This window comes from Staurois parvus, unplaced genomic scaffold, assembly GCF_062004578.1.
Source record: "Staurois parvus isolate SC_StPar_1 unplaced genomic scaffold, SC_StPar_1.0 ptg000696l, whole genome shotgun sequence".
In the NCBI taxonomy this organism is placed as follows: domain Eukaryota; kingdom Metazoa; phylum Chordata; class Amphibia; order Anura; family Ranidae; genus Staurois; species Staurois parvus.
The window spans coordinates 4,106,602-4,133,594 of NW_028318492.1; the positions used below are offsets into that span (position 1 = coordinate 4,106,602).

The 26,993-nt window shown below is 40.7% G+C and overlaps 1 protein-coding gene across 2 annotated transcripts in view; it reads right to left on the minus strand.

Moving 5' to 3' along the window:
• Window positions 1-26,993, minus strand: part of FRMPD4 (FERM and PDZ domain containing 4) — a 463,469-nt gene that overhangs the window by 171,267 nt on the left and 265,209 nt on the right. The gene's annotated exons all lie outside the window — the stretch shown is intronic.

Here is a 26,993-nt window from a genome sequence, read left to right on the forward strand (position 1 = left end):
AATATCCAACACTGAATTATAGCACTATCAGCATGCCCACCTCTTTCTATCAATGACAGGGAAATCATGTGTTTTAAAATTAGCTCTTCTTAGTAGTGTTGTCCAAGCAACTCATTTTCTTTCAACTGTCAGCTGCAGTTTTTGCCTACAGCAAAGCTTTATGCGCTAAAACCCAAAGTATTAAGTAGCATCATATGATATGACATGAGTGAATCTGATTAGCATGAAGTGACCACCATGGTGCTCCAATCCTGCCTCGTATCTATGCCACATTCTGCAGTCTGTATACTGTTCACAAGCTGCCAAGTTTTCTCATACTTATGCTCTGCTGTTTTAAGTAAATCTGGACATATTACTTTCCAGAAGTAAACAATGCACATGTACCTAACCAGAGCATTCATTATACTGTTAAAAACGTTTATTTGTATTACCATACATGCTACAATGGAAAACATGTACTCTACTGTACTGGGTTTAAGGGAAGTTAAAGCCTGCCAATCACTTACAAAGAGCAGTCCTGGCTGCAATACTGACAATATCAATGGCTCATTCAGAGACTTGCTTTTCTGCAAACAGGTGTCATACCTCTTCTGGGTTGAATGATGCCCAACATCATTCAACCTACTTCCTGTGAGCCAAGAATGTCAAGTATTTGCCCCTGGAGGAATGTCATTAAGCTGCCCCAGACTCATAGGATAATGCTGCAGAGAGTGTCAGCACATCATTATGCGATGCCCTTCTCTGATGTATTCAGGGCCAGCCCATCATTGGAGGAAGAAGAGGAGGAAGAGGACCCATGACATCAGATGAGCATATTGAAAGTCACAGGATCTAAATTATGCATACAGTGGTTTAAATAAAAAATAAATGTGGTGTGTTTGTGTGTGTGTGTGTGTGTGTGTGTGTGGTGTGTGGGGGGGGGGGGGGGGGGAGTTGCAGGTAGGGAGGGGTTTCCAAAAAGAAGTGGAGTTAGGTTTTACTGAAGAAATTTGGAGGCTTCCATTGCTGACCTCTCCTTCTGAAGTGACTAGTTCCCTAGCTGTCATGCTGATTCAGTGGCTTGTGCAGAGCATACGTTTAGCACTCACCCTGACTTTTATGATCTGTTTGTTTGTTTTTTGTTACCAATTTAGAAGGGATTGCATCCATAGACAGCCAGGCAGCTAGCACTATCAGACAGGGTCAACAATGGCCATCCTCATATTCTGCTTAGCACAGATTTCTTTTATTGTTCAATACATAATACATTAAACACAATGTTGTTTATACTAATAACACAATATACTTTCAATTACACATACTTTACAGGCAATGTAGTCAAATCAGTCCTTTTTGCAGTGAAGCTTAAATGCTCTTGTGCTCACAGGAGCAAAAATTCAGAAGCGAGTTATCTTTTGTAGGAGGAAAGCAAAGCACCAGGAAGGAATCTACAAAAACATTTACAAGTTTTGTGCTGACAAATGCTTAATTGGAGATTGGATTTCAGTGGAATCTCTATTACCCCAGAAAAGGAAAATGACTTATGTAAACATGGCTAACTTTTTCCCTATTCTAACTGAAGGGATCATATCAATATTTATGTCCATATGTTTTTCACTGTAGTACTGTATAAGACAAATCTTAGAGAAATGTAATATTTAGTTGGTCAGATATACATTAAGACTGTTTTGGTCAATATATTGGCCCCCTATTTGTGAGTATCATTCTTATACAAATTTGCTGACAAGGTTGTCCACAGTTTTGGTGCAAGATAACATTTTTTCATAACTATGAATCAGGCTAATTCAGCATCTATCAACAAATATGAAAATAATTGCCAGTTGTTAGAAGCTAATATTAAAGGAATCCTCCCCTGATAGAAACATGGAGGTTAAGCATTCTGCAAAGAATAATGCCCAGTTGTCATGCTGATCCTCTTATTTCAGTAATTTAGCCCATGCATATTTTTTTACTTCCTTCAACTTTCTTGAGCTGCATGTTTGTTTCAAGTGCCTGTTTCAGAGAATTTTGGAAGTCAGTGGTTCACTATAAATAGCCTGGCAAATGATATATTCAGAAAAAGGTGAGCAATGACAGATCCCATGTCCTGAAACATTCTTTTTATCTTGTAACCACTGCCATGGCACAAACTTCTGATTTTCAAATTATCACAAGATAAATTAATTATTGTTTACAAAATAACTCTGGGAAGAATATATGATCTGTCATTCTTACTTTTTTTGGTAGTATCTCAGATCTTGCACTTTCTACTCATAAACTTTCTGTTAAGACAGTTGTGTTGCCAGGTCAAAGTAAAAATGGGAAAGAACCTTGTAAGAGGGAGGTTGAACATTACCATGTCAACATTAATCACTTGTTAAATACTAAGGAGGATGACAATGCAACTGCATGTAACTGCACATATCATAATTCTCCCTTTCTAGCGTTTGACTTTAAAAAAGCAATTAAGGCTCCGTGCACACTGACTTAAAAAAACTCTGCTCTAGAAGAGTTTATAGATTTGACTGTAGAAGCAGCTAATGTTATCCTATGTGTCCATGCACATTAGGTCTTTTTGAGGCATATTTTAAGCTCGGAGTTTAGAGACATAAAAAAAAAATTGCGTTTGAGAGCAGTTTTCTGAAAGAAAAAAAAAGCTAAATGCTCCTAAACACTGCTATACGGTCCTAAACACTACTACAAAAACCAACAAAACTAGCATTTTTTTTCTGCCAAGAGCATTGCCATTTTTTAGGTAAGTGTGCATGGACTCTTAGCTAAAAAATGTCAGAAAGTGGAAATCCAGTTTATTTATTTTTTTATTTTGCCTATTTTCCTCCCTTCTTGTAAGCAAAACTAAAAGTTAATGTACAACCTCTAGTGTGCTAAAGAAAAGTGTAGAGTATTATAGGCAAAATCATTGTGTGTGACTCATGGTAGTTATGTGAGATATGTGATTGAGGTCAGGTTATTGCAGGTCAACTGGATGACTCAACAGGTTGTGGCTCTATCGCCTCCTCCTGACTCTGGAGGACCATAGAACCTTTCAGAAGTCAGTAAGCAGGAAGGGGTGGGAGTCTAATCTGCATATTCATGGGGGGTCTGGCCAATCTCAGGTTTGGAGGCCCTGGTAGAGTGGAGGACCAGTCTATAAATATTGGAGAGTCAGGCTGACAGAGGAGCTGGGTGGAAGATGGAGTGCTGAGGAGACTGTAGGTGTCTAGGCGGGGCCCCCTAGATCTGGAGCAGCTTCTAGGCTGGGCTTGTGCTGGCTCAGGAGGATATATTCTGTGGAAAAGCATGGGATCAAGGCCTGGAACAGTAGGGAGCAAAGAGGACATCGTGAGTACAGCAGCACACTTTGGGATCTACAAGGGGAAAGACTGCCAAACATAGTAAGATTTCTAAGGACATCATTGGGCTCAATCCTTTATCATTGTCCTGGGAGATCTTCTGAGATCCCAGGAGGGCTGGTAGTACTTGCAGGCTGTGGAGCTCGGAACAGCTCTATAAGAGAGAAGACGTCTCTGCATGTAGCTATGAGAAGTGAAGTGATTTTTGAGGGGCTGCTATTCCTTCGCCCATAAGAGGCAGCTGCTACTGATCCACAATGACTAATGGCGTTCAGGAAAAGCTGTTCAGGATCTGCTTTGTACATAGAAGGAATTGTTCCATTGTTTCAAGTCAAATTGAGCATCCCATAATGCCTATTTCCCTATCCAATGAATTTCCCTAATAAAACAACAAATCTAAGTTCATGGACTGGTCATTGTCTTTGGATGCAAGTCTGTGTGAAAGAGATACCTGTTGTCTGGCAGTGCGAAGGGAATCTTAGGGATATCCACAACACAGCGGTCCTCATGAGGGCAACACTACATTAGTAAAGCACTACTCATTCTCTGCAAACTAAAAATGCTGTCCTCTGCATCTTCCTTCATTCTTGCTAGCCTGTCAGCATCTTTCAACCCTCTTCTTGTGAACCTAGGATTTGAAAGCCACACTCCTTGAGGTTGTTTCCATCTCTGAATAGGAAATGCTCTATGGAGAGAAGCATATTTCTCATCCAGTAAGAGAACCTCTCAGTTCCAACACAGGGGTGTTATTAATAATGATCTGTACAACACTAGAGCAAATAGTATAAATAAAGGTGAGTAATAGAGATAATACACAAGGGTGGTAACAAGCCAATCTGTTAATGGATATTTTCATACCTCTCATTGGGTCACTCATCTATGTCTTCATGTTACACATTTAACCTGGGTTCCTCATTAATCATTAATGATGAGGTAAGTCCAGGGGCGTATCTACCACGAGGCAAACAAGGCGTTTGCCTAGGGCGGCAAATTTTAGGGGGGCGGCGCCGCCCCCTGGAAGAAGGGACCTTGAGAGCAGCGGTGGACAGAGCCATGCAGGGCCGCCAGCAGAGCGGTACCTTCAGTACTCTTGCAGTGGCCCGGAGGACAGCAGGAAGATTGATGTGGGGAAGGGCAGTTGCAGAGTGATGCTCCTGTACCTCTCCCCCCAGCAGCTGATGAGCTGGGAACAGGGGACAGCCTGGAGCAGGGAGAGGAGAGGATCCGAAAGAGGTAAGCTGTGCTGTGGTCTGTGCTGTGGGATCTCCCTGCCTCCCTCCCTGCGCTGACAGATCGTATGGGACTGCACCCCCCCCCCTCCTTCCTGCTGCACGGAGATCAGCAGCCCTTGGAGGAGGTGTGTGTGTGCAGCCCCATACAATGTGAGAAACGGAGAGGGAAGAGGGGGGGGGGAGAGAGGGGAGAGAGAGAGGGGGGAGAGAAAAGGGGAGAAGAGAGAGAGAAGAGAGAGAGAAGAGAATGAGGGGAAAGAGAAGAGTGAGAGAGAAGAGAGAGGGGGAAGAGAGAGAAGATAGAGGGAAGACACAGAGAGACAGAAGGGGGGAGAGAAGAGAGAGAGAGAGGAGATAGAGGAGAGAGAAAGGGAAGAGAGAGATGGTGAAGAGAGAGGGAATGAAAAGAGAGAGGGAATGAAGAGAGAGAGGGAATGAAGAGAGAGAGGGGAGAAGAGAGAGAGAGGGAAGAGAGAAAGGGGGAAGAGACAGAGAAGAGAGAGAGGGAAGAGAGATAGGGAAGATAGATATACGGAGGAGAGAGAGAGAGGGGGGGAGAGAGGGGGGAGAGAGAGAGAGACGGGGGAAGAGAGAGAGATAGGGAGAAGAGAGAGAGAGAGAGAAGGAAGAGAGGGGAGAGAGGGAGGGGGGAGAGAGGGAAGAGAGAGAGGGAAGAGAGGTAATCATATATATATATATATATATATATATATATATATATTTACACTTATTGACTCTCTCGCTCTCTCTTGGGGGGGGGGGGGCGCAAACTTTTTTGTGTTGCCTAGGCAGCACAGAGTCTAAATACATCACTGGGTAAGTCTAACATGTAGAGAGCAGTCTGAAGGCAGTGATTCAGGCTATACATGGAGTCCCTCAAAAGGTCCTTTGGGGTATACTATAACCAAACATGGAAGAGAAATCTGAAAGATGGAACAGATACATTTACAGAGACTTTTGCTGATTTTTGGTTAAGTGGACATGTATTAAGTGGGAATTAAGTTTGCTCTGCCCAGAGTCCTACTTTAGCTGAATTTAGCTTGATGCACAGCACTCCACTGTCTAGATAAGTAAAGGCAGAATCTGAATGACACAGTAGGAGCTAGATCCAGAAATTCGACTCTTAGACGCAACTAGATACAGAAAGGCAAACACCAGTAAAGCACATAATGGTGTATTGCTGTAAAAGGGGAATGATACAGACATTATTAGATAACCTGCTAGACCGGCTATATTCAATTGGCTGAATGGGAATATCAAAGTGTCAGTTAAATGGTTTTATTTGTTAATGTCAACGGGATTATAACTGGTATGCTAGAAAATGTAAAGAACCAAACATGTAACTTATATTAGTTTAGGTGAAACTATAGGCTATAGTGAGTTTCAAAGCAAAACACCATGTAGCACATACAGTACAATATACCCATAAGCAAAGAACTTGCTGTAACATTCATGGTCATGCGATTCATACACTAAAGTATCTGTTGTGCTTTAAATTAGTAGCCAGGGAGCTAAAGTTATGATACATTAAAAGCTGTATCTGCCCTTAGGAGTGGAAGCAATCACATGATAGAAAAACAACAAGATTACTGAAGCAGGGACACTGAATGGTATTTTTTTTATATGTGCTGAGTGCTTGTGTGTCTGCATGGATAACTACATTTTTATCTTTTAGTTTTAATCCAGCCTTTTGACATAAGTAAGTCTAGGAAAAGATGCACTTTTGTATCTCTGGGAAAAGCTATATTGATGTTAACACTTTACAACACAGCTTGACTCTAAAAGCTTATTTTACATCTCAATTCAATGTATTGATTTTGATTAACTCAATTTAAAAAAAAAAACTCAGAAGTGTCAATTTCTGATTTAACAGAAGAATGAGATAGACGTAAGATGCAGGGGACACCTGTGGTAGTGCCTATTGTTTGGACAAGATACTCATAATAACAGAAAAGGTATTGTAGTGCCATAAGTATGAAGATCCCACACAAAATATTATGTTCAGGTCAAAATGACAGGTCTTCTTGTAAGAAATTCCCCACCCACTGACCTGATTGCTCCCCCATTGGTTTGCTGCTCCACTGGAACCTTTGGGAAACCCCCAGCATTTCTAGGTATCGGAGAGCATGTGATCCAAGGATGCAGTGGCTCCTGACAAGGTGGAGGAAGATAACCCAGTGTAAGCTATGGAGCTTACAAAGAGTTCGGTCTGCCAGCTCCAACAGACTGAGTGACAGAGGGCACAAGACGGGTGAGTATCAGTGGGTGGGAGGTTTCTCCTAAAAAGAAACTGTTACTTTGCCCTGACTGTGCAAATATGTCTCCTTCTACCGCTGTATTAATAAAGTGATACTAAAGTTAAACACGCTTGTTTACCTTAATGCAATCCTTGCATTAAGATAAAAAAAGTTTTTTTATTTCTCTGTCCCCCTGTCAGGAAAGGACTCACCGCTGGTGGTGCTGGGGCTCACCTGCTGTGTGGGCTGCAGTATCAGTTCTCACCAGCGGGTGCTTTTCAGCAGCCAGGATCTCACTCCTGCAATCAAGCCATCACCTGAGGCTGATTGCATTAGGTGTATTTAAGCAGTATCAGGCCTGCAATCAGTGCCTTGGTGTTTTCCCATGAGCCCTTGTTGTTCTGAACTTGTATCCTGTCTTCTACCTGCTTGACTCTTCTGCTTGTTTCTGACCACGACTGAACTCTGCCTGTCCCGACCCGGCTCTCCTTTTTGACCGTCCGTTTGCCTGCCCCTCTGTGCCATATTTGCACGATTGTTCCTGACCCTGCCTGCCTGACCACTCCACCTCTCCAGCCCTGACTACACCTGTGTTCCTGTACATATTGATATTAGTTGAAGGTTTGGTTTTTGTTTACTGTGCATTTTGTATATTTGTGCTGCTCTTAATAAAGTATATTATTATTACATCATTCCTGAAGCCTGCTGTTTCCTGTGTCAGTCCACACATTTCTGGTCATACCTGGATCCGTGACACCCCCCTTCCCTGCGTGAAGGGGAAGAGAAAGGAGAATAGATCCAGCACTGTGCACGACTGCATCTCTTCTCCCCTCTCTTCCTCTTCACACAGCACTCGAGCAGCAGCAGGCGTCATTGGCTCCTACTGCTGTCAATCAAATGCAGTGAGGAGGAAGTGGGGGATGGGGCTAAGTCTAGTTGTGTGAGTCTATGGAGCGGGGCTCCATAGACACAGAGCTCGGAAGCGAGCAGACAATGTGTGCCTCTATAGCAAATGACTTGCTATGGGGACACACTAAGAAGAGGCGGGGCCAAGATTGCTGGCTGGGGACTCAAGAAGAGGAGGATTGGGGCCCCGCTGTATAATACTACTGAACAGAGCAGGTAAATATAACATGTTTTTATTTTATTTTTTAAAAATGTACTTTAGTAAGTATTTTTGGTATTCTACATTCTCGCAGACTCACTTCTCTGTACTTATCGTTGAAAAACCATAGCCTTAAAAATTGGATTTCCAAGATTTTATTAAATCACAGAAAATATCCTAAGTAAAGCCAGCCAGCCTTCTTTTTCTCTCTGTTTTCACTTGGTGATCTGGCCAGTAACACATCTCCTGTATTAGAATGCCTAGGAACAAGGCACCTTTGTCAGTCTAGGGGAGGAAAGTGTTAAATGTACTAGCATATAAAAAAATTCAGTCAGTGCCCATGGAAAATAAAATAAAGTAAAAGAGGCAGCTTGCAGCGAGGCACAACATGCAGCAAATCCTCCAAAGTAAACCAATAAATATAAAGTGCAGCACCTATAACATAACTATATGAAAGTACAAAAGTGCAATGTAACAAATAAAGTGCAATTCACCATATGAATACATAGATGTAAAATGTGCAATTCATCCACCAATAGTCCAATTCCTCAATTTCCTATGTAACAGGTAAATATAAATAAGCTAAAAAAGCAACCAGTTTATGTAAAATGCAGACAATTTCCACCACCAGCACTCCACGCTCACCAGAAAATATGGCCACATGGATATGCGCAGCAAAAGTGTTTAGTTGTATTACCTAGGCAACTCTACTATTCTTCAGGTTGTGGTCCCTTTAAGAAGTCTACTCACTGGCTGCAACAATGTTTAGAGCACCACCATCCAGGACAGGAAAATTAATACCACAGCTGTACAGGATAAATGCTCACAAACCGGAGGCACAACCATATATCTCATGGTGTAGCTTTTATTAAAAAAGTTTCAGCACAAAGCACATAAAAGCCATTTAAAACCAAACAACAATAGCCAGTACTTCCAGCTATAGCAGCCACATACAATCCATGTACTAACAGATTTAGATACACTAACAAACCAAAGCCAAATTCCAGCTCACACTGTAGTTACAGTTTTACAGGAATAAATTAAAGTTGATCATTGTAAGAAGCAAATGGTCTGTATCAACACAATTTTTCTGTTAAAAACAATAGACTTACGTGCTTGTTTCACCTTGCAATGTCTATATGACAGTTTACACATTTAGGTTTCCAACTAGTAGAAGCCCTGTGTTCTAGTTGAGCCTTACTTTTTCCCAGATTGTATTTGAGTCTATTCAAGATTCCATCATGCTGTAAAACTCAAGTGCTGTATATTCAATATATTTGAATAACGGCTTCTTAGTAGGTAACATTAGACACTGTATGAAGTCCCTACACCAAATCTTACTGTGTGTTTTAAATGATCAAATGTATAATGTGAATTAAAAGTGTTCCTTAGAAGAGCATAAATAGTTGTAAAAAATGTAGTTTATCGTATTTGTTGAGAAAAGTTACTCAAACATTGTAGCAGAACCTTCTTTATATGATTACACCTAGACTCAAAACTATACATAGCATTTAAATCAGCTCAGAGAAGAAAAAGGCTGTACTTTATAATCTTATTCAAAATATCTTTATTAATCACAAAGCAAGAATGGTTCATGCTTATCATAAGATCTAAGTAAAGTGTTACTAAACCCACAACAGTAAAATCAGTCTGTATATGCAGTAAAGCATTCTTGTTAAACTCACTGTGGAACCTAAAGGATTAATGCTCTGCATTGTGTAAAAAGGATGTTTGATCCTGTCTTCTCTGCTCCTCCTCTTGTTCAAATGTCCACGTCTTATCTCCTGATAAGACAGACTGAACCTGTAGCCATTCTACACATGCTCAGTTCAGTGTGTATTGCTAGAGAGGTTTTTTGGGTTTTTTTCTTGGGAGAGTGCATTTGATCAGCACAGGGCCAATCAGCATGTCCAGACAGAGATCATGGGTTTTGCATCCTCACAGAGTGGAAAGAAACTCCTCCTGCAAACTTTAACCAGTGCTCTGCTGAACACTGATAGAAGTCACAAGACTGCTCTAACTGTTGATGAGAAAAGGTATTTAGCAGTTTATATTTACTGAAATAGTTTCATTTCCATGTTGTGTGTACTGTGGGAGACCAGTTATAGTAAATGCAAGGTCCTGGGTTTAGTAACACTTTAAAATGTGGAGTGGGTATTATTTATATTTAGATCTACAAAGTATATAGCTGTATATAACCCATATATATCTACCTCTACAATTTATATAGCTGTAAAGTATTTAAACCCCTCACATATACAGTATATCTAAAAGGTATACCATAAATGTGCAGACCATCAACTTCAGAAAAAAAAAATCTTTCCTCTCCGTGCTATAGTCATGATCTAAAAAGCATTGCTGGCAGGCAATAAAAATAATGTATGTTCCAAATCATATGACTTTAAACCTCAGGGATCGCACAGCTAAATAAATCAATTGAGTCCAATTGAGTTTTTTCAAAGATAAGCACACTTATTGTATATACATATACTGTATATTCCTCTGATACAGGCTGTATAATATTAAGGAGAACTGTGCATTGAATATTGTAATTATTCCAGTAATCTCATTTGCAAACTCCCATATGGCAGCCACTCCCTATTTGTTCTATGAAAGGATTCTACCAGTAGTATGATTCATAGTTGTTTATGACATACAAAGATCTTTATAGATATAACACAATCAATTAGATAGACAAAGCATTAGCAATACCTCATTGATCCACTATGAACCAGTAAGTCCACTTTGCAGTCTACCACATTGCAGCAGCTTCCCCTTTCCATAGAAGGGAGTCTGCCAATAGTATGGTTTATAGTTAGCTATATCATACAAAGTTTGTTGTTATTCTCTTAGATGGTATGCAGCGTTAACAATATCAAACCAATAACAATATCAAACTTGTGTATAGCCTATCAATTCTGAAAGGATATAGATTCCACAACAACAGATACATTCTTGAATAAGAGATCTCCATAAAGCAAATATGTTTAATATGCCAAGTTCAAGCAATCCAATATGGGTCCTGTTTGCAAAAATGTTCAAATATATGGAAACTTTTACATCACTTAATTCCACATTTAATTCAGTTTATGCGGCCCTTTAAAGGCACACAGCTTTTCCTGCATTGTACTGAGAAATCCAAATTACCTCCAGCCTATAACATAGTTCATATAAAAGCATTTATTAAAAAAAATACATAAATGTCACACACAATGCACAGTCAATCCACAGAGCTTTTCATGTCAGAATTTTAATGCAGTTTACCAGGAGTATCTATTAAAAAACATATTATATTGCTCTGCGCAGATCATGAAATCAAATTCCCAAAGCAAATGGCAGCCCATGAGGGGTATTTATCCCATCCACATAGTAGGGGTAAGGCCACCCAGGAACATATATCCACTTGCACCTATTCAAACATTGAGGATAGAAGCAGAGCAGACATCATTTCTGCCCAAGTCATACATGTACAGGACAAGTGCTACAACCATCACAACATATTCCAGGAGGAGTATAAATCTCATTGTGCGACTCCCGCGGTCTCCATCCACTGAACCAATAAGTCAATCACGAAGGATCGGCAACAAGGTGAGAATAAACTGTAGAAACTTTATTGGAATGCAGAGTATAAAAACGTTCCAGAAGACAAGCAACACTAACGCATTTTAGTCAAATAAGACCTTACTCATAGTTATGGGTCATTATTGCTGCTGCAGGTCCACTATTGGTGCCAGGGGTTTATTATTATTATTATTATGAGGTCTATTATTGTGCAGGGGGATTATTATTGTAGTGCAGCACACCATTATATAGCAGTCTATACCTCCCTTAAGGGCCAATCATTGAAGATAGCCATCATCTGTTATATCCAATGCAAAAGGAAAAGTGATCACCACTAACTGATGTATGTGCTTAATTAGTTAGACCTACATATCTAACACAATCTAAAAACACAATATAAAATACACCAAAAGCAAAACAATGTTAACATTTCTCCTAGTCTTTTCACTTCCAGGAATATCACATCCACCTGGTTGTCATGCACAGGCTCATATGCTTGTGGGTATAAGACCTGCAAATATTGTTGAATGAACCTCTGCACTAAAATTTTTGACTCTTTAACTACATGACAGAGCTTTAAAATTTGACATTATGTAAATTGTGGCACTTCTTCTGTGGTGTACCTTATTTACTGCACGAGCTGTCATTTACAATATGTTGGCTGTACAATACATCCTTTGAGAACACGTATTGGAGAACACTTTTGTGATTCAAAAAATTTTCACGCAAAACAGATTTCTAGTGTATCTGGACCAGGGGCGGACTGACAACTCATGGGGCCCCCAGGCATTAGGGGATCATGGGGCCCCTGTATCCTTGCCCAAACTCAAAAAGCCTATGAAAAAGGTACCAGGGATAGCTCTTGGGGCCCCCTACTGACCCTGGGCCCTTGGGCAGTGCCTGAGTTTCCAAATGGTCAGTCCACCCCTGTTCTGGACACTAGAAATTTTCATGCTGGAGACACCACTTATTTCAGATTTTGTGGCGTTGATAGAGTGACAGTCCTCCCTTGAGGGGGTGATAAACATTGCATATTATTACAGAAGGAAGCACGATGGATACACAGGTCACAAACTGGATCACCTCATGGGTTAAACCTCAGATGGGATTTGGATATGCACCTAGGCTGATATTCTTTGCCCTGTGTATCATCTTCCCTCCTGTCATTGCCACTTTTTCTAATGAGAGTTTTTTTGTGTTTATTATAAGTTTTGATCAAGTGGTATATTTATATTTACATATATGGTTGCTATTTTAACATTGTTTTGCTATAAAGCACATACATCAGTTAGTGGTGATCACTTTTCATTTTGCATTGGATGCAAAAGATGGTGGATATCTTCAATGATTGGCCCTTAAGGGAGTGATAGACTGCTATATAATGGTGTGCTGCACTACAATAATAAGCCCCCTGCAGAATAATAGACCCCATAATAATAATGATAATAAACCCCTGGCACCAATAGTGGACCTGCAGCATCAATAATGACCCTCATTGTCCCTAGCAATAATAGACCCCTAACAGATACAATATATGCCCCAGTAGAAACAATTTGTCCCCAGCAGCAACAATGGATCCTGCAACACCAACAACAGACCCTTCCAGCAGCAATAATGGACTCTCAGCAGCAATAATAGACTCCAACTGTCCCCAGCAATAATATAACCCCACCAGGAATAATAGATCCCAAACAGCAATAATAGACCCCCAGCAGCAATATAACCCCAGCAACAAAAATAGATCCCCTAGCAGCAACAATAGAAACCCCCTTTACAGCAACTATAGACCCCCACATTGATGTTCAGTTGGAACTATATTTTATTTCTTGGGCAGATTACTCTGCCCAACTGAGCAAGCAACTGCAGGCAGCTGAAACACATAGCGTTCCTAGAGCAGCAGGGGCTAAAATGGAGGTACCACAGGAATGCTGTGGACTGTCCTTTGGCTCCAAGTCTCATGCAGTGCTATGCTATGGGCCCTGCATCCCAGCAGGGGAGAAGAGGCTTCAGGGACCGGTCCAGTAACACAGGAGAGCATGCAGAAGCCAAGGATCAGGTAAGAAAACTGTTTTACCCGGTCTCCCCCTGACAGAAACAAGCAGTTAACATCTGCAGTGCAGGCACAGCCCCTCTGCAAGGGAGGACTTTTAGTTTTTACAAAATGCAGTAAATAAAAATGTATAAATTTATTTTTATATTCCACTTATAAAAATTTTTGGTGTGCTTCAGCATACCCATGCACCCCACTGGCGCCACCACTGATCATAATCACAGCCCAATGTAATAATAATAAATTGGATCAATTGGAATCCTCATATGTTAATGGATACATTTGCTTCAATGGTAGCAACAGCTGTTGCAAATTAAATTCACCAAATTCAGACATTATTTCCATAGAATAAAATTCTTGTAACCAAATGATACCCAGATCAAATAAACAGTATATATACAGTTGTAAAGTATATTCATTGTAAGTATTACTGTTACAGTTCAAGTCTCTAAAATGTTCAGTTCACTCTTAATATTAGAATTTACTTACTTTTAAATGCACTTTCAGAATTTAAAAACATATGTTTTAGTTTAAATAGCATGCACAGCAAAAGTGCTACATATTTCATTGAAAAGTGCTCTAAACACAAAATGAGGAACAAATCGACAATATTTCTGCTGTAATAGGGGGAAAAACATTTGTTTCATGGGCTTTTTCCGTGCAATTGATAACATTTCATTCATTATTCTACTCAGTAATGGACAAATCATTGTAAATGTGAAAAGAAAGAAAACAATATTCCTCTCGCTTCTGGTGTTTACTATGAGTCATATAGACAAATTGGCTCAATATGACATGTACAGTGAACTTTATGATCTCAACTGAATTTGAAATTAAAATACAAAAATTCAAGTATATGTTTTTATAGGGATCATTCCAGGATTCTAACAGATAATGTATTAAGATGTGACTGTCTGCATCTCATTTCAGAATTTCTGCCAGGGCCAGTGAGGTTAGCTCATCAAGCTTCATGTGTCTTGGAACCCTCGTGGTTATGCAAATTTTGCATTTTGCAGAAAAAAGAATAAGTTCTTGTGGTCTTCCAACAAGGTATACATCAGACTGTATGAACATTCACTGACACCTTTGCAAGTACAAGGAGATGTTTCAAGTATTTAAAAAACAAAGCATTGGTCTGATGCTGCAGCTTTTTCCAGTCAACTTTAAACCCAAAAACTGAATGATCACAAACCACTTATCACTCAGTTCTCAGTCTTCTCGGAGCACAGAGCAGTGACTGTCAGTCACTGCTCTCCTTTCTGCCCCTCCAGCACTAACTGGAGCGTCAAGCTGGAGAGGCGTGGGCAGAGCTGGCTTTGACTCTGAACTGCACACTGAAAGCTGGAGCTAGATGTCAATTAGGCAGATGGGTTGATCCCAACAATGTGATCAGGATCCTTTCAGAGCCTACAAGCTCATTGACTGGGTGCTAGAGGTTATAACACATCATGTCTGCTTGTTGATTGTTTGCTTGAGGTTACTGCACATCATTACAACTCATCCATTAGTTGCTAAAGCTGGATGGGGAGGGTGTGATGAGTGGCAGTGCTGAGGGGTTGATGGGATCAGTGGCAGTGGTGGGGAGGATAGGATCACTGGCAGTGTTGGGGGGTGGGAGTGAGTGGCAATGCTGGGGGATGGGATCAGTAACACTCACTTGCTGTCACCTATCAGTCAGATGATAGCAAGTGAGTCACTTGCATGCAAGAGAGGGGAGGAGAGAAAGGGGTGCAAGAGAGAGATGGGTGTGAGAGAGAGAGGGTGAGATTGGGGGGAAGAGAGGGGAAGTGAGAGAGGGGGAGTGAGAAAAAGAGAGAGAGAGAGAGAGAGAGAGGGGGGGTGAGAGATGGGAATGGGGGGTGAAAGGGGGGATGAGAGAGAGGGGGTGAGAGAAAGAGAGGGGGTTGGGGGAGAGAGAGAGGGTGAAAGAGTGAGGGGTGAGTGAGAGAAAGGGGGTGAGAGAGGGGGGTGGGGGGTGAGAGAGGGGGGTGAAAGGGGGGTGAGAGAGAGAGGGGGTGAGATTGAGGGGAAAGAGAGGGGAAGTGAGAGAGAGGGGGAGTGAGAAAGTGAGAAAGAAAAAGTTGCTCTCATCAGAAAAGAGGACTTTGGACCAATGAGCAACAGACCAGGTCTGTTTTTCTTTAGCCCAGGTAAGACGCTTCTGACGTTGTTTGTTGTTCAGGAGCGACATTTGAAGCCCATGTCCAGGATCCGTCTATGTGTGGTGGCTCTTGATGCACTGACTTCAGCCTCAGTCCACTCCTTGTGAAAGTCCCCAACACTTTAGAATGGCCTTTTCCTGACAATCCTCTCCAGGCTGCAGTCATCCCTGCTGCTTGTGCACCTTTTTCTTCCACACTTTTCCCTTCCGCATAACTTTCTATTAATGTGCTTTGATACAGCACTTTGGGAACATCCAACTTCTTTTGCAATTACCTTTTGAGGCTTTCGCTCCTTATGGAGGGTGTCAATGATGGTTTTCTGCACAACTGTCAGGTCAGCAGTCTTTCCCATTATTGTGATTCCTACTGAAGCAAACTGAGAAACCATTTAAAGGCTCAGGAACCCTTTGCAGGTGTTATGGCTTAATTAGCTGATTAAAGTGGGACACTTTGAGCCAAGAATATTGCACCTTTTCACGATATTCTAATTTTCTGAGATTGTGGATTTGAGGTTTTCATGAGCTGTAAGCCATAATCATCACAATTATGACAAATCACGGCTTGAACTATCTTGCTTTGCATGTAATGAGTCTATCTCATATATTAGTTTCACCTTTTAAGTTGCATTACTGAAATAAATGAACTTTTGCACAATATTCTAAGTTTTTGAGTTTCACCTGTATACTCATGCTCCAGAAGAATGTTCAAACTCACAACAATACAAGTCCCTGGTGAAATTTAAAGTGGTCCTTGACTTGGCAACATTATCCTTCAAACAGTGAGACAAGTCCATTGTAAATGAGATGGTATTTAGAAATGGTATGTTGCATTTACTGTTTCACTTAAGCCTGCTTTTTAATTCATTCCACAATGTTTGATGGCTGTGAGACAGCCACTATGTTAGTTGAGAGATGCAAGCTATCAATGGGCAACAAAGTGAAGGGAAAACCTTACTAGCGGTAATTTATTCCTGCAGTAGTTTGCCATTACCAAACTCCTAAAAATGCTGACTACCTGGCTGGCATGCTGTTCTTTGATGTCCATGCTCTCAGCATTTTTAAATTTCTTGTTACTGACTGAGAAGGAAAATACAGATCACAAGGATCAATAGGAAAAGGTCATGAAGACAGCTTTGAGCTATTTTTCACAACAGTTTTTTTTTAAATTTTAACTGGAAGGACACCAAGCCTAAGATTAGTATAAATACTAACTTCTCATTTCAGGACAGTAGGTGTAGGCATGGAAATATTTCCTTTCTGCACCTGGACCAACTGTACATTCAGAACCACTGGTTTATGGCGTTATTTATGTAGAGCCAAGCTTTCTAAACTGCATTCAGCTACATGGACCTTTCAGTCATCATTCGAGCTGTGCATGGAAACAAAGGTGTTAATACTACTGTATAGTGGAAGGGGTTTTTTACTTAGCCAAGTGACTCTTTCTTTTGCAAAGTAAAGGTTGTGATATACTGTATGTGTGTGTGTATATATATATATATATATATATATATATATGTATATATATATATATATATATATATATATACACAGCTAAAAAAAATTAAAGGAACACTTTTTCATCAGAGTTTTGCATCAAGTTAATTAAACTCCTGGGATATTAAATAGCAGAAGTAGTTGTTAAACAGTTTAAACTGCTTTGGTGTTAATGAAATTAACAACAGGTGTACTGGATGGGCAACAATGAGATGACCCCCTAAACAGGAATGGTTTTACAGGTGGAGGCCACTGACATTGTTTTCCCTACTCATCTTTTCTGACTGTTTTTCACTAGTTTTGCATTTGGCTAGGGTCAGTGTCACTACTGGTAGCATGAGGTGATACCTGGACCCTACAGAGGTTGCACAGGCAGTCCAACTCCGCCAGGATGGCACATCAATATGTGCCATTTCCAGGTTTGCTGTGTCTCCCAGCACAGTCTCAAGAGCATGGAGGAGATTCCAGGAGATTCCAGGAGACAGGCAGTTACTCTGGGAGAGCTGGACAGGGCCATAGAATGTCCTTAACCCATCAGCAGGACTGGTATCTGCTCCTTTGTGCAAGGAGGAATAGGATGAGCACTGCCAAAGCCCTACAAAATGACCTCCAGCAGGCCACTGGTGTGAATGTCTCTGATCAAACAATCAGAAATGGACATCATAAGGGTCCTCTAGTGGGCCCTGTGCTCACTGCCCAGCACCATAGAGCTCAATTGGAATTTGCCATTGAGCACCAGAATTGGCAGGTCCGCCACTGGCGCACTGTGCTTTTCACAGATGAGAGCAGGTTTACCCTAAGCACATGTGGCAGACATGAAAGAGTCTGGAGAGCCATGGAGAATGTTATGCTGACTGTAACATCGTTCAGCAAGACAGTTTCGGTGGTGGGTCAGTGATGGTCTGGGGAGGCAAATCCATGGAGGGATGCACAGACCTCTACAGGCTAGACAATTGCACCCTGACTTCCATTAGGTATGGACCCATTGTCAGACCATATGCTGGTGCAGTGGGTCCTGGGTTTCTCCTGGTGACTGACAATGCCCGGCCTCATGTGGCAAGAGTATGCAGGCAGTTCCTGGAGGATGAAGGAATTGATACCACTGAATGGCCCCCACGCTCGCCTGACCTAAATCCAATAGAACACCTCTGGGATAAAATTTTTCAGTCCATCTGACACCGCCAGGTTGCACCTCAGACTGTCCAAGAGTTCAGTGATGCCCTGGTCCAGATCTGGGAGGAATTACCCCAGGACACCATCCATCGTCTCATTAGGAGCATGCCCCAACATTGTCAGGCATGCATACAAGCACATGGGGGCCATAAAAACTACTGAGTACCATTTTGAGTTACTGCAATGAAATCTCAGCAAAATGGACTAGCTTGCTGCATAATTTTTACAGTTTGATTTTTGGGGTGTCTTTGATGGAAATGAAAATTATCAACCTACATAGGACTGAATTCAAACGATGGGGCATCCTTACGTTACTAACACATTACCCAGTACATATAAGTATGTATATAATATATATATATATTATATATATTCATAGATCCCAGGATAGCCACTGCACAGTACATACACACTACTACACTACTGGTCAGATGTTTTAGAACACCCACATTTTTCCAGCTTTTTATGAAATTTAAACTGTTCAAATCCAGTGAATAACCTGAAATGGTACAAAGAAATCAGTAAACTGCCAAAAGGGGGAAAAAAGTTTTGGGTAACATAAACAAAATATTGTACATTTCAGAATTATACAAAAAGGCCTTTTTCAGGAAAGTAGTGAGTTAGCAAACTCATAGTTGTTCTGCAGCAGTGTAAGTAAATTAAGCCTTGAAAGTCTACATTAATACAGGTGTCTCAACTTAGGTTACTTACTTACAAGCTCTGTGTCTATATTAAAGCAATGTTGAAACTGTGTTGCTACACCCTCTTAAGCAATATTTGAACAATATTGCAGGAAGTAGTATATTGCTCTCAAAATGGAAAGAAAAGGGCAATTTACAAAGGAAGGCAGACAATTATAACCTTTAAAAGTGTAGGTCTTTCCTTTAAAAAAAATTGCAAAAAAAGCCACGGTGTCAGCAAATACAGTTTCCTACATCATCAAAAAGGTACTTGGAAGCTGGAGGAAACTCTGACAGGAGGAAGTCTGGCAGACACAAAGCCACAATAGAATCAGAAGGCACGTTTCTGAGAGTCAACAGCTTGTGTGACAAGTAGCTCATGGAACAACAGCTTCAAGCACAGCTTAACACTAAATGAAGTAAGCAAGTCTCAGTTTCAACTGCGAAGGGAAAACTTTGAGCTGCAGGTTTGATAGATTGAGATGCTGTAAGAAACCCATTGCCAAGATAGCAAAATAAGAAAAAGAGGCTTGCCCTGGCCATGAAACACTGCCAGTTGATTACTGAAGACTGGAAGAAGATCGTATGGACTGATAAATCAAAATTTGAGATCTTTGGTTCATCAAACAGGGTTTTTGTACACCGTCTAGTAGGTGAAAGGATGGTTCCTTGGTGTGACACCAATTGTCAAACATGAAGGAGGAAGCGTGATGGTCTGGTGCTCTTATGCTGGATCCAGAATGGGCAACTTGCACAGAGTAAGTAGCACCTTGAATCAAAACTACCACCACAGCATTTTGCAGGGCAATACAATACCTGCTGGAATACACCTAGTTGGTCAGGGGATTTTACTACACCAAGATAATGACCTAAAACCTACCTCCAGGCTGTGTCAGAACTACCTTAGAAGAAAAGAACAAGACCATAGGCTTCAAATCATGGAATGGCCAGCACAGTTTCCAGACTTAAACTCCATCGAGCTGATTTAGGATGAACTGGACAGAAGGGTGAATGCAAAGCCATCTACAAGTGAAACACATTTGTGGGAACTTCAGCAACAGTGTTGGGAATAACTTCACAACTAATATTTAATTTCCATTGTAGAAAGAATTTCACAGGTGTTTTTTCTGTTATATCTGCAAAACGTGGCTACTTTGATGAGTCAAAAATGTAAATTACATTTTGTTAAACGAAAACAATTCCATGATTTCGTTTTTTATGTCCAATTGCTTATGCATTCTTTATTTTCAGTGTACAATGAGACATTAAAATGTTTACATTTCAATAAAAACTGAAAAAATGGGGGTGTTCTAAAACTTTTGACCTGTAGTGTAGAGCAACAGCCCAGGTGAACTCAAAGTAAAGTAAGCATACATAATTCAGATGCACTTAGACACTTACAGGTATTGAAAAAGGAGCCAATATAAATCAGCAATGTTTATTGTATGGATGTTTCAACGGTGCATTGGCTGTCTTTCTTAAGACACAATTCTATCCCGGCCCCAAGCAGGATGGGACAAAAACAAACATGATTAGGTATGGCATCTTGCTGAAGAAGCTGATGGAGCTATCAATCAATAACATTGAATAATAGCAACCCAAACTCTTAATGTATGTCATACATGGATAGATAGTGATTTGTAACAAACAGGAAAATTGTGTGCACCAAGTGGAGACAGTCCACCCATACTGTATAAAGCAAAAGCTGGCATCATACAGTATATCAAGTCATATATTAAGTCAAAGAATGGTAAAAATCACACACAGACACATGATGAAGACCTACAGTCATCTGGGAGAGACAACATATAAATGATCCCAATCAAAGGTAAAGAAACAGTAGGATGTGCACATCCTGCGTGCCACAGAAACAATAAACATTGTTGGTTCGCACTCAGATTATGTGTGTGTGTATACATATATATACAATATCTCACACATATATATAGTACACCTCTCACATTTTTGTAAATATTTTATCATATCTTTTCATGAGACAACACTGAAGAAATGGCACTTTGCTACAATGTAAATTAGTGAGTGTACAGCTTGTATAACAAAAAATGGTAAAAAATAGTAAACAAGCGAGCGCTAATTTAGATGAATTAAATAAGTAAAGCAGCTTGCAAAAGGAAAACACCTCTAAATCCTTGAAAATATCTATATCAAAATTGCAGCGCTAAAGATCACAAATAAAACTAGTATAATTGACATGAGTAACAATATAAAGTGATATCCTCTCTAGTCTGAGCCACTGGCAGTTCTCATATTCCAGTATGGCAGTGTGCTCAGGATTTGTTTATTACAGCTGCTCTAAGGTGGATATCTATTGTTGCTGATTTGCTGTGAAGCTGGGTATAGCTAATACCAAGGAGCTGCCCTAGTATTCGGAGAGGTCTGAAAGGTCTGACGTTCGTATCGAGGGTGTAATGAGTACTTGAGAAGTGCCTTATCCCCGTGGGTCCCCAGATGACCACCAGTACCTTTCTGATTATTATTCATATGCAGAAGTTGGTTGTGCGTCCGGTGAGTGCAAGCACGCCTCTTTTACCATATCCACAAGAAGTCACGAGCACCATGTATATGCAATTCTATTGAGAAGTGATCATTATTTCTGTACACATGAAGAAAAGCACTTTTAAAAATTTTTTTATCTATGGACTCTCATTCGTTTATGTTGTATGTTTATGTTACTTATATTCATCCAACATAGGACGACGCACTATTATCACTTTGTTGCGCTATATATCAGCGCCTCATATATCACCTGTCACTTTATATTGTTACTCATATCAATTATACTAGTTTATTTGTGATCTTTAGCGCTGCAATTTTGATATACAGCTTGTATAACAGTGTAAATTTGCTGTCCCCTCAAAATAACTCAACACACAGCCATGAATTTCTAAACTGCTTGCAACAAAAGTGAGTACACCCCTAAGTGAAAATGTCCAAATTGGGCTCAAAGTGTCAATATTTTGTGTGGCCACCATTATTTTCCAGCACTGCCTTAACCCTCTTGGGCATTGAGTTCACCAGAGCTTCACAGGTTGCCACTGGAGCAGGGGTGGACTGACCATTTGGAAACTCGGGCACTGCCCGAGGTCAGTGGGGGACCCCATGAGATGCCCCTGGTACCTTTTTCATAGGATTTTTTGAGTTTGGGCAAGGACACAGGGGCCCCATGATCCCCTATTGCCCGGGGGCCCCATGAGTTGTCAGTCCGCCCCTGCACTGGAGTCCTCTTCCACTCCTCCATGACGATATCACAGAGCTCGTGGATGTTAGAGACCTTGTACTCCTCCACCTTCCATTTGAGGATGCCTCACAGTTGATCAATAGGGTTTAGGTCTGGAGACATGCTTGGCCAGAACATCACCTTTAACCTCAGCTTCTTTAGCAAGGCAGTGGTCATTCTGGAGGTGTGTTTGGGGTCGTTATCATGTTGGAATGCTGCCTGCGGCCCAGTCTCCGAAGGGAGGGGATCATGCTCTGCTTCAGTATGCCACAGTACATGTTGGCATTCATGGTTCCCTCAATGAACTGTAGTTCCCTAGTGCCAGCAGCACTCATGCAACCCCAGACCATGACACTCCCACCACCATGCTTGGCTGTAGGCAAGACACACTTGTCTTTGTACTCCTCACCTGGTTGTCGCCACACACGCTTGACACCATCTGAACCAAATCAGTTTATCTTGGTCTCATCAGACCACAGGACATGGTTCCAGTAATCCATGTCCTTAGTCTGCTTGTCTTCAGCAAACTGTTTGTGGGCTTTCTTGTGCATAATCATTAAAAGAGGCTTCCGTCTGGGACGACAGCCATGCAGACCAATTTGATGCAGTGTGCAGTGTATCATCTAAGCACTGACAGGCTGACCCTCCACCCCTTCAACCTCTGCAGCAATGCTGGCAACACTCACATGTCTATTTCCCAAAGACAACCTCTGGATATGACTCTGAGCACGTGCACTCAACTTCTTTGGTTGACCATGGTGAGTCCTGTTCTAAGTGGAACCTGTCCTGTTAAACACTGTATGGTCTTGGCCATTGTGCTGCAGCTCAGTTTCAGGGTCTTGGGAATCTTCTTATAGCCTAAGCCATCTTTATGTAGAGCAACAATTATTTTTTTCAAATCCCCAGGGAGTTCTTTGCCATGAGGTGCCATGTTGAACTTCCAGTGACCAATGAGAAAGTGAGAGCGATAACACCAACTTTAGCACACCTTCTCCCCATTCACACCTGAGACCTTGTAACACTAACAAGTCATATGACACCGGGGAGGGAAAATGGATAATTGGGCCCAATTTGGACATTTTCACTTAGGGGTGTACTCACTTTTGTTGCCTGCAGTTTAGACATTAATGGCTGTGTGTTGAGTTATTTTGAGGGGCCAGTAAATTTACACTGTTATACAATCACTACTTTACATTGTAGCAAAGTGTCATTTCTTCAGTGTTGTCACATGAAAAGATATAATAAAATATTTACAAAAATGTGAGAGGTGTACTCACTTCTGTGAGATACTGTATATATCGCATAACATTCATTTTACTACTTGGAAGGTATTAGGTCAGTCTCTATGGCAACTATTTTCAGTGTACAATTTATATTATACATGTCATATCATACATTCCAAGCTGGTAAAAATAGCTCTTTTTGAACAAGCTCAGTACAAGTACCATTACTTAAATTTTTTATATAATCTCACTCTTTTCTCTAACCATTTACCTGTAATCTCTCAGCTATGTGTTTTTGAACATTGAATAATAATCCGTTTTACTGAGAGCTTTATCTCTAAGCTACATTACACTTGAATCTTTTAGACCAGGACACTTTACAATAATGTATTAAACATTTACTGTAAATTATCAAACACACCATTGCCAGAGGGCCACTAACCCATTTCTCTCTAATGCATTGCCGACCTTTTGGCTAGAAATACATTTGTAGATGTCTCAGTGGAATTAACATAACCTTCACTCTGCCATTGTATATGCATATTTATATGGCCAAAGCTTTTAATGGATGAAGGTCTAGGTTATGTGCTGTACTTATAAAAGAACAATTTATTTAGCTTTAATAAACTGTAAGCAACAGTCTGCTAATAGGCAATTCTGTGAAGAAATGGATTTCAGATTGATACGTGACAGGACCTAGTTAGCTTAAATTTGATTTCAGTTCAAATTTAGATGTGATGAGGGCAGGATGATGTGCAGTGATATTTGTAATGTAATAAACACTGTGCTATTCCCAAAACTGTCCATGACTTTACGACTTACAGAAAGAAGATAATCCTACACATTATTTATGCTGGTTGCACACTGACCAATTTTTATGTTTGCAAATGCAAAGAAAATGTAATCCATGTCAGAGAAGCATTTTGTGTTATTGAACATCTGCAGCTTGAAAAACAAAATTTTACAAACATATGGGTATATGATGCTGTTTGGGTTTGCAGGATGCAAAACTGTTAAACCATTTGTCTTCATTGGTAAAAATGGGCTATGAACAACATCCTGAGAAATCCCATGATGAGAGGTTATGTAGGATGAGTTTTGTAATATACAGTACATCTACACAATGACAGCATCCCTTCGAGCTGAGGTCCTTTCTGAAGAAAAATACCCTACAGCTAGTCTACTCTCACCTTCCATTGCTAAATTATTTTCATACCATAAGCCTAGACAGGAATTCTATCCATCCACCATCAATATATGCTAATAGTGCTGGAGGGTTTCTTTACTGTGCTGAAAAATACATTGAAAGCAAATCTAGAGAAGAATGAATCACACACAGTTAGATGTATGATGTCATGATCTATGCCTGCAGACACTCCCCAACCACTCCAGACATCCCCTGTTTGACCTTTCACGTTGAAAACAAATCAATTAGCTTGATTGGATTTTGTCAGCCATTTGCTATTGCATTAACCAAACTATGTGAAGAAGAGACTGCACCCAAATAGATCTGATCTTCTGTGATTTGATGTGTAGAACAGTAGAAAACTTTCTGAGACTCCGATTACACTGATTCATGGAGCAAGTTTATACATAGCTAATATGTTCATTTAGTTTAGGACATAGTAGGTAGAGGTTAAAACCCCAAGCCAATTTATTTTTTGTTGTTTTGTCTCTCTGGGGAGTTTTTCCTTCACTTACTGTCTTGGAGACGTAACAGGAATTAAGGAAATCTGCAAAAATGACAGAGATTCCCTCTTAGACAGTTGTCACATCAACAGATGCCCCCAATGGAAGACTTAGCTTCACATCATGTACTGGTGATCACTGTAAAATTTTAGATTTCCTATCACTTTCTGTCATGGTGAGAAAGGTCAATAGCACAAACAGAGAAGGTGAATTTTCTAAGTGGGCCCTTTCACGGCTTTAGGCCTGACCACCAACATTCCCCAGGGCCTGCCCACTGGCTGTCCCACCAAATCAGCCCACTGGCCATCCCACCGAGCCCTTCAGTGCACTCAATTTTATTTTGCACTCTTAAAACTAAATATACGAAAATTAAAACTGTATTCCAAGTCATCAGTTCTTGCATCCCCATATAATCAGCCTAATGCAACAAAGAGACATCCTTGTTAAGCAAAGAGACAGTCCAATCCAGCACAGAGACAGTCCAATCCAGCAAAGAGACAATCCAATCTAGCAGAGACATCCACATAGATTCACCAGAGACATCCCCATATAGCAATTGTTAATAAATGTTATCACATTCAACACACACAGCCAGGTCCCTCTAGTGGGCACATCCACACCTTTCAGATTGAAGACCTTTTTCCCTGCACATACAGCCATCCCAGTCAGAGGAATCCCCCAGAATGAGCCAACATGAACATGGTTGTCCAAGGTTGCAGTGAATAGTGTGCAAGCAAGGTTTAGGCAGAAAGCTGACTGTTTATTCACTTTCGGTTGCAGGTGTAGCAATCTCCTATGCTATACAAGTACATTACAGTCCTGGCCTCTTCTATATCAATCCGCCAGGCAGGACAGGACTGTAATGTACTTGTCTAGCACAGGAGACTGCTATACCTGTACTGGAAAGTGAAGAAATAGTCCATTTGCGGTGCCCCAAGTCTCCTCTCTGCCTCCACCTACCCCCCATTCCTTCCCTGCTGAATTTGCTGGGCCGTTACAGAAGGACCTGGAAAGTAGTAGGAGCACTTTGCCCTGCGCAACAGCAAAAGCAGCCTGGGGAAGCTCTGGACATGATTTTCTCCTGAGGCTGGGCCCCTCGTTATGCCCAGGCCCCCAACATGTGTATGGGCTGTCCCTCCCTGATGGTGGCCCTGTTTACCAAGGTAATATTAGCTGAATAAAAAAATGCCTGTTCTTTATACAACTTAAAATTGTAAGCTCAGAATGCACACAGCTGCATGTATCACAAAAATGTCTTAGAAACCCATTCCTCCCTTTTCTCTCAGATTTCTCCACAATGATGTGCGAATCTTGTGTTTTGAGTGCATCCTATTAATGTCTATAGTATGAGGAAAAAATTGATACAAATAATTAAGGAAAAAGAAACATTTAGCTTAAAAACCTCAGTGTTCAAAATAAAATTGATCAAAACCATTACAATTGCCTTGTAATTAGAATTTATCAATACTCTAGCTGATAAGGAGATACAGTCCTTAAGCACCATCAACCTCTTAATTTCAGGTTGACATGATTCATTTTAATATACTTAAATAGTACCTGTTTACTCCAGTTAAAGTTCATGCGAAAATACTTTTTTTTAAAGAATTAATTGCTACCATGAAGAGAAGCTTGCTTGTTCTGAACAGAAAATAGCAAACTTGCAGCTATGGCAACAGAGATAAAATGTTATTTCATACATCAATTTCTAATTAATAATCATAAAAGGTAGTTTTTCTGGATAATGCCAGCTAGTCAGTTCTAGGGCTTGTTCACACCTGTCCGCATGCAATGTGTAGGGGCAGTGAGGGCCCTGTTTAA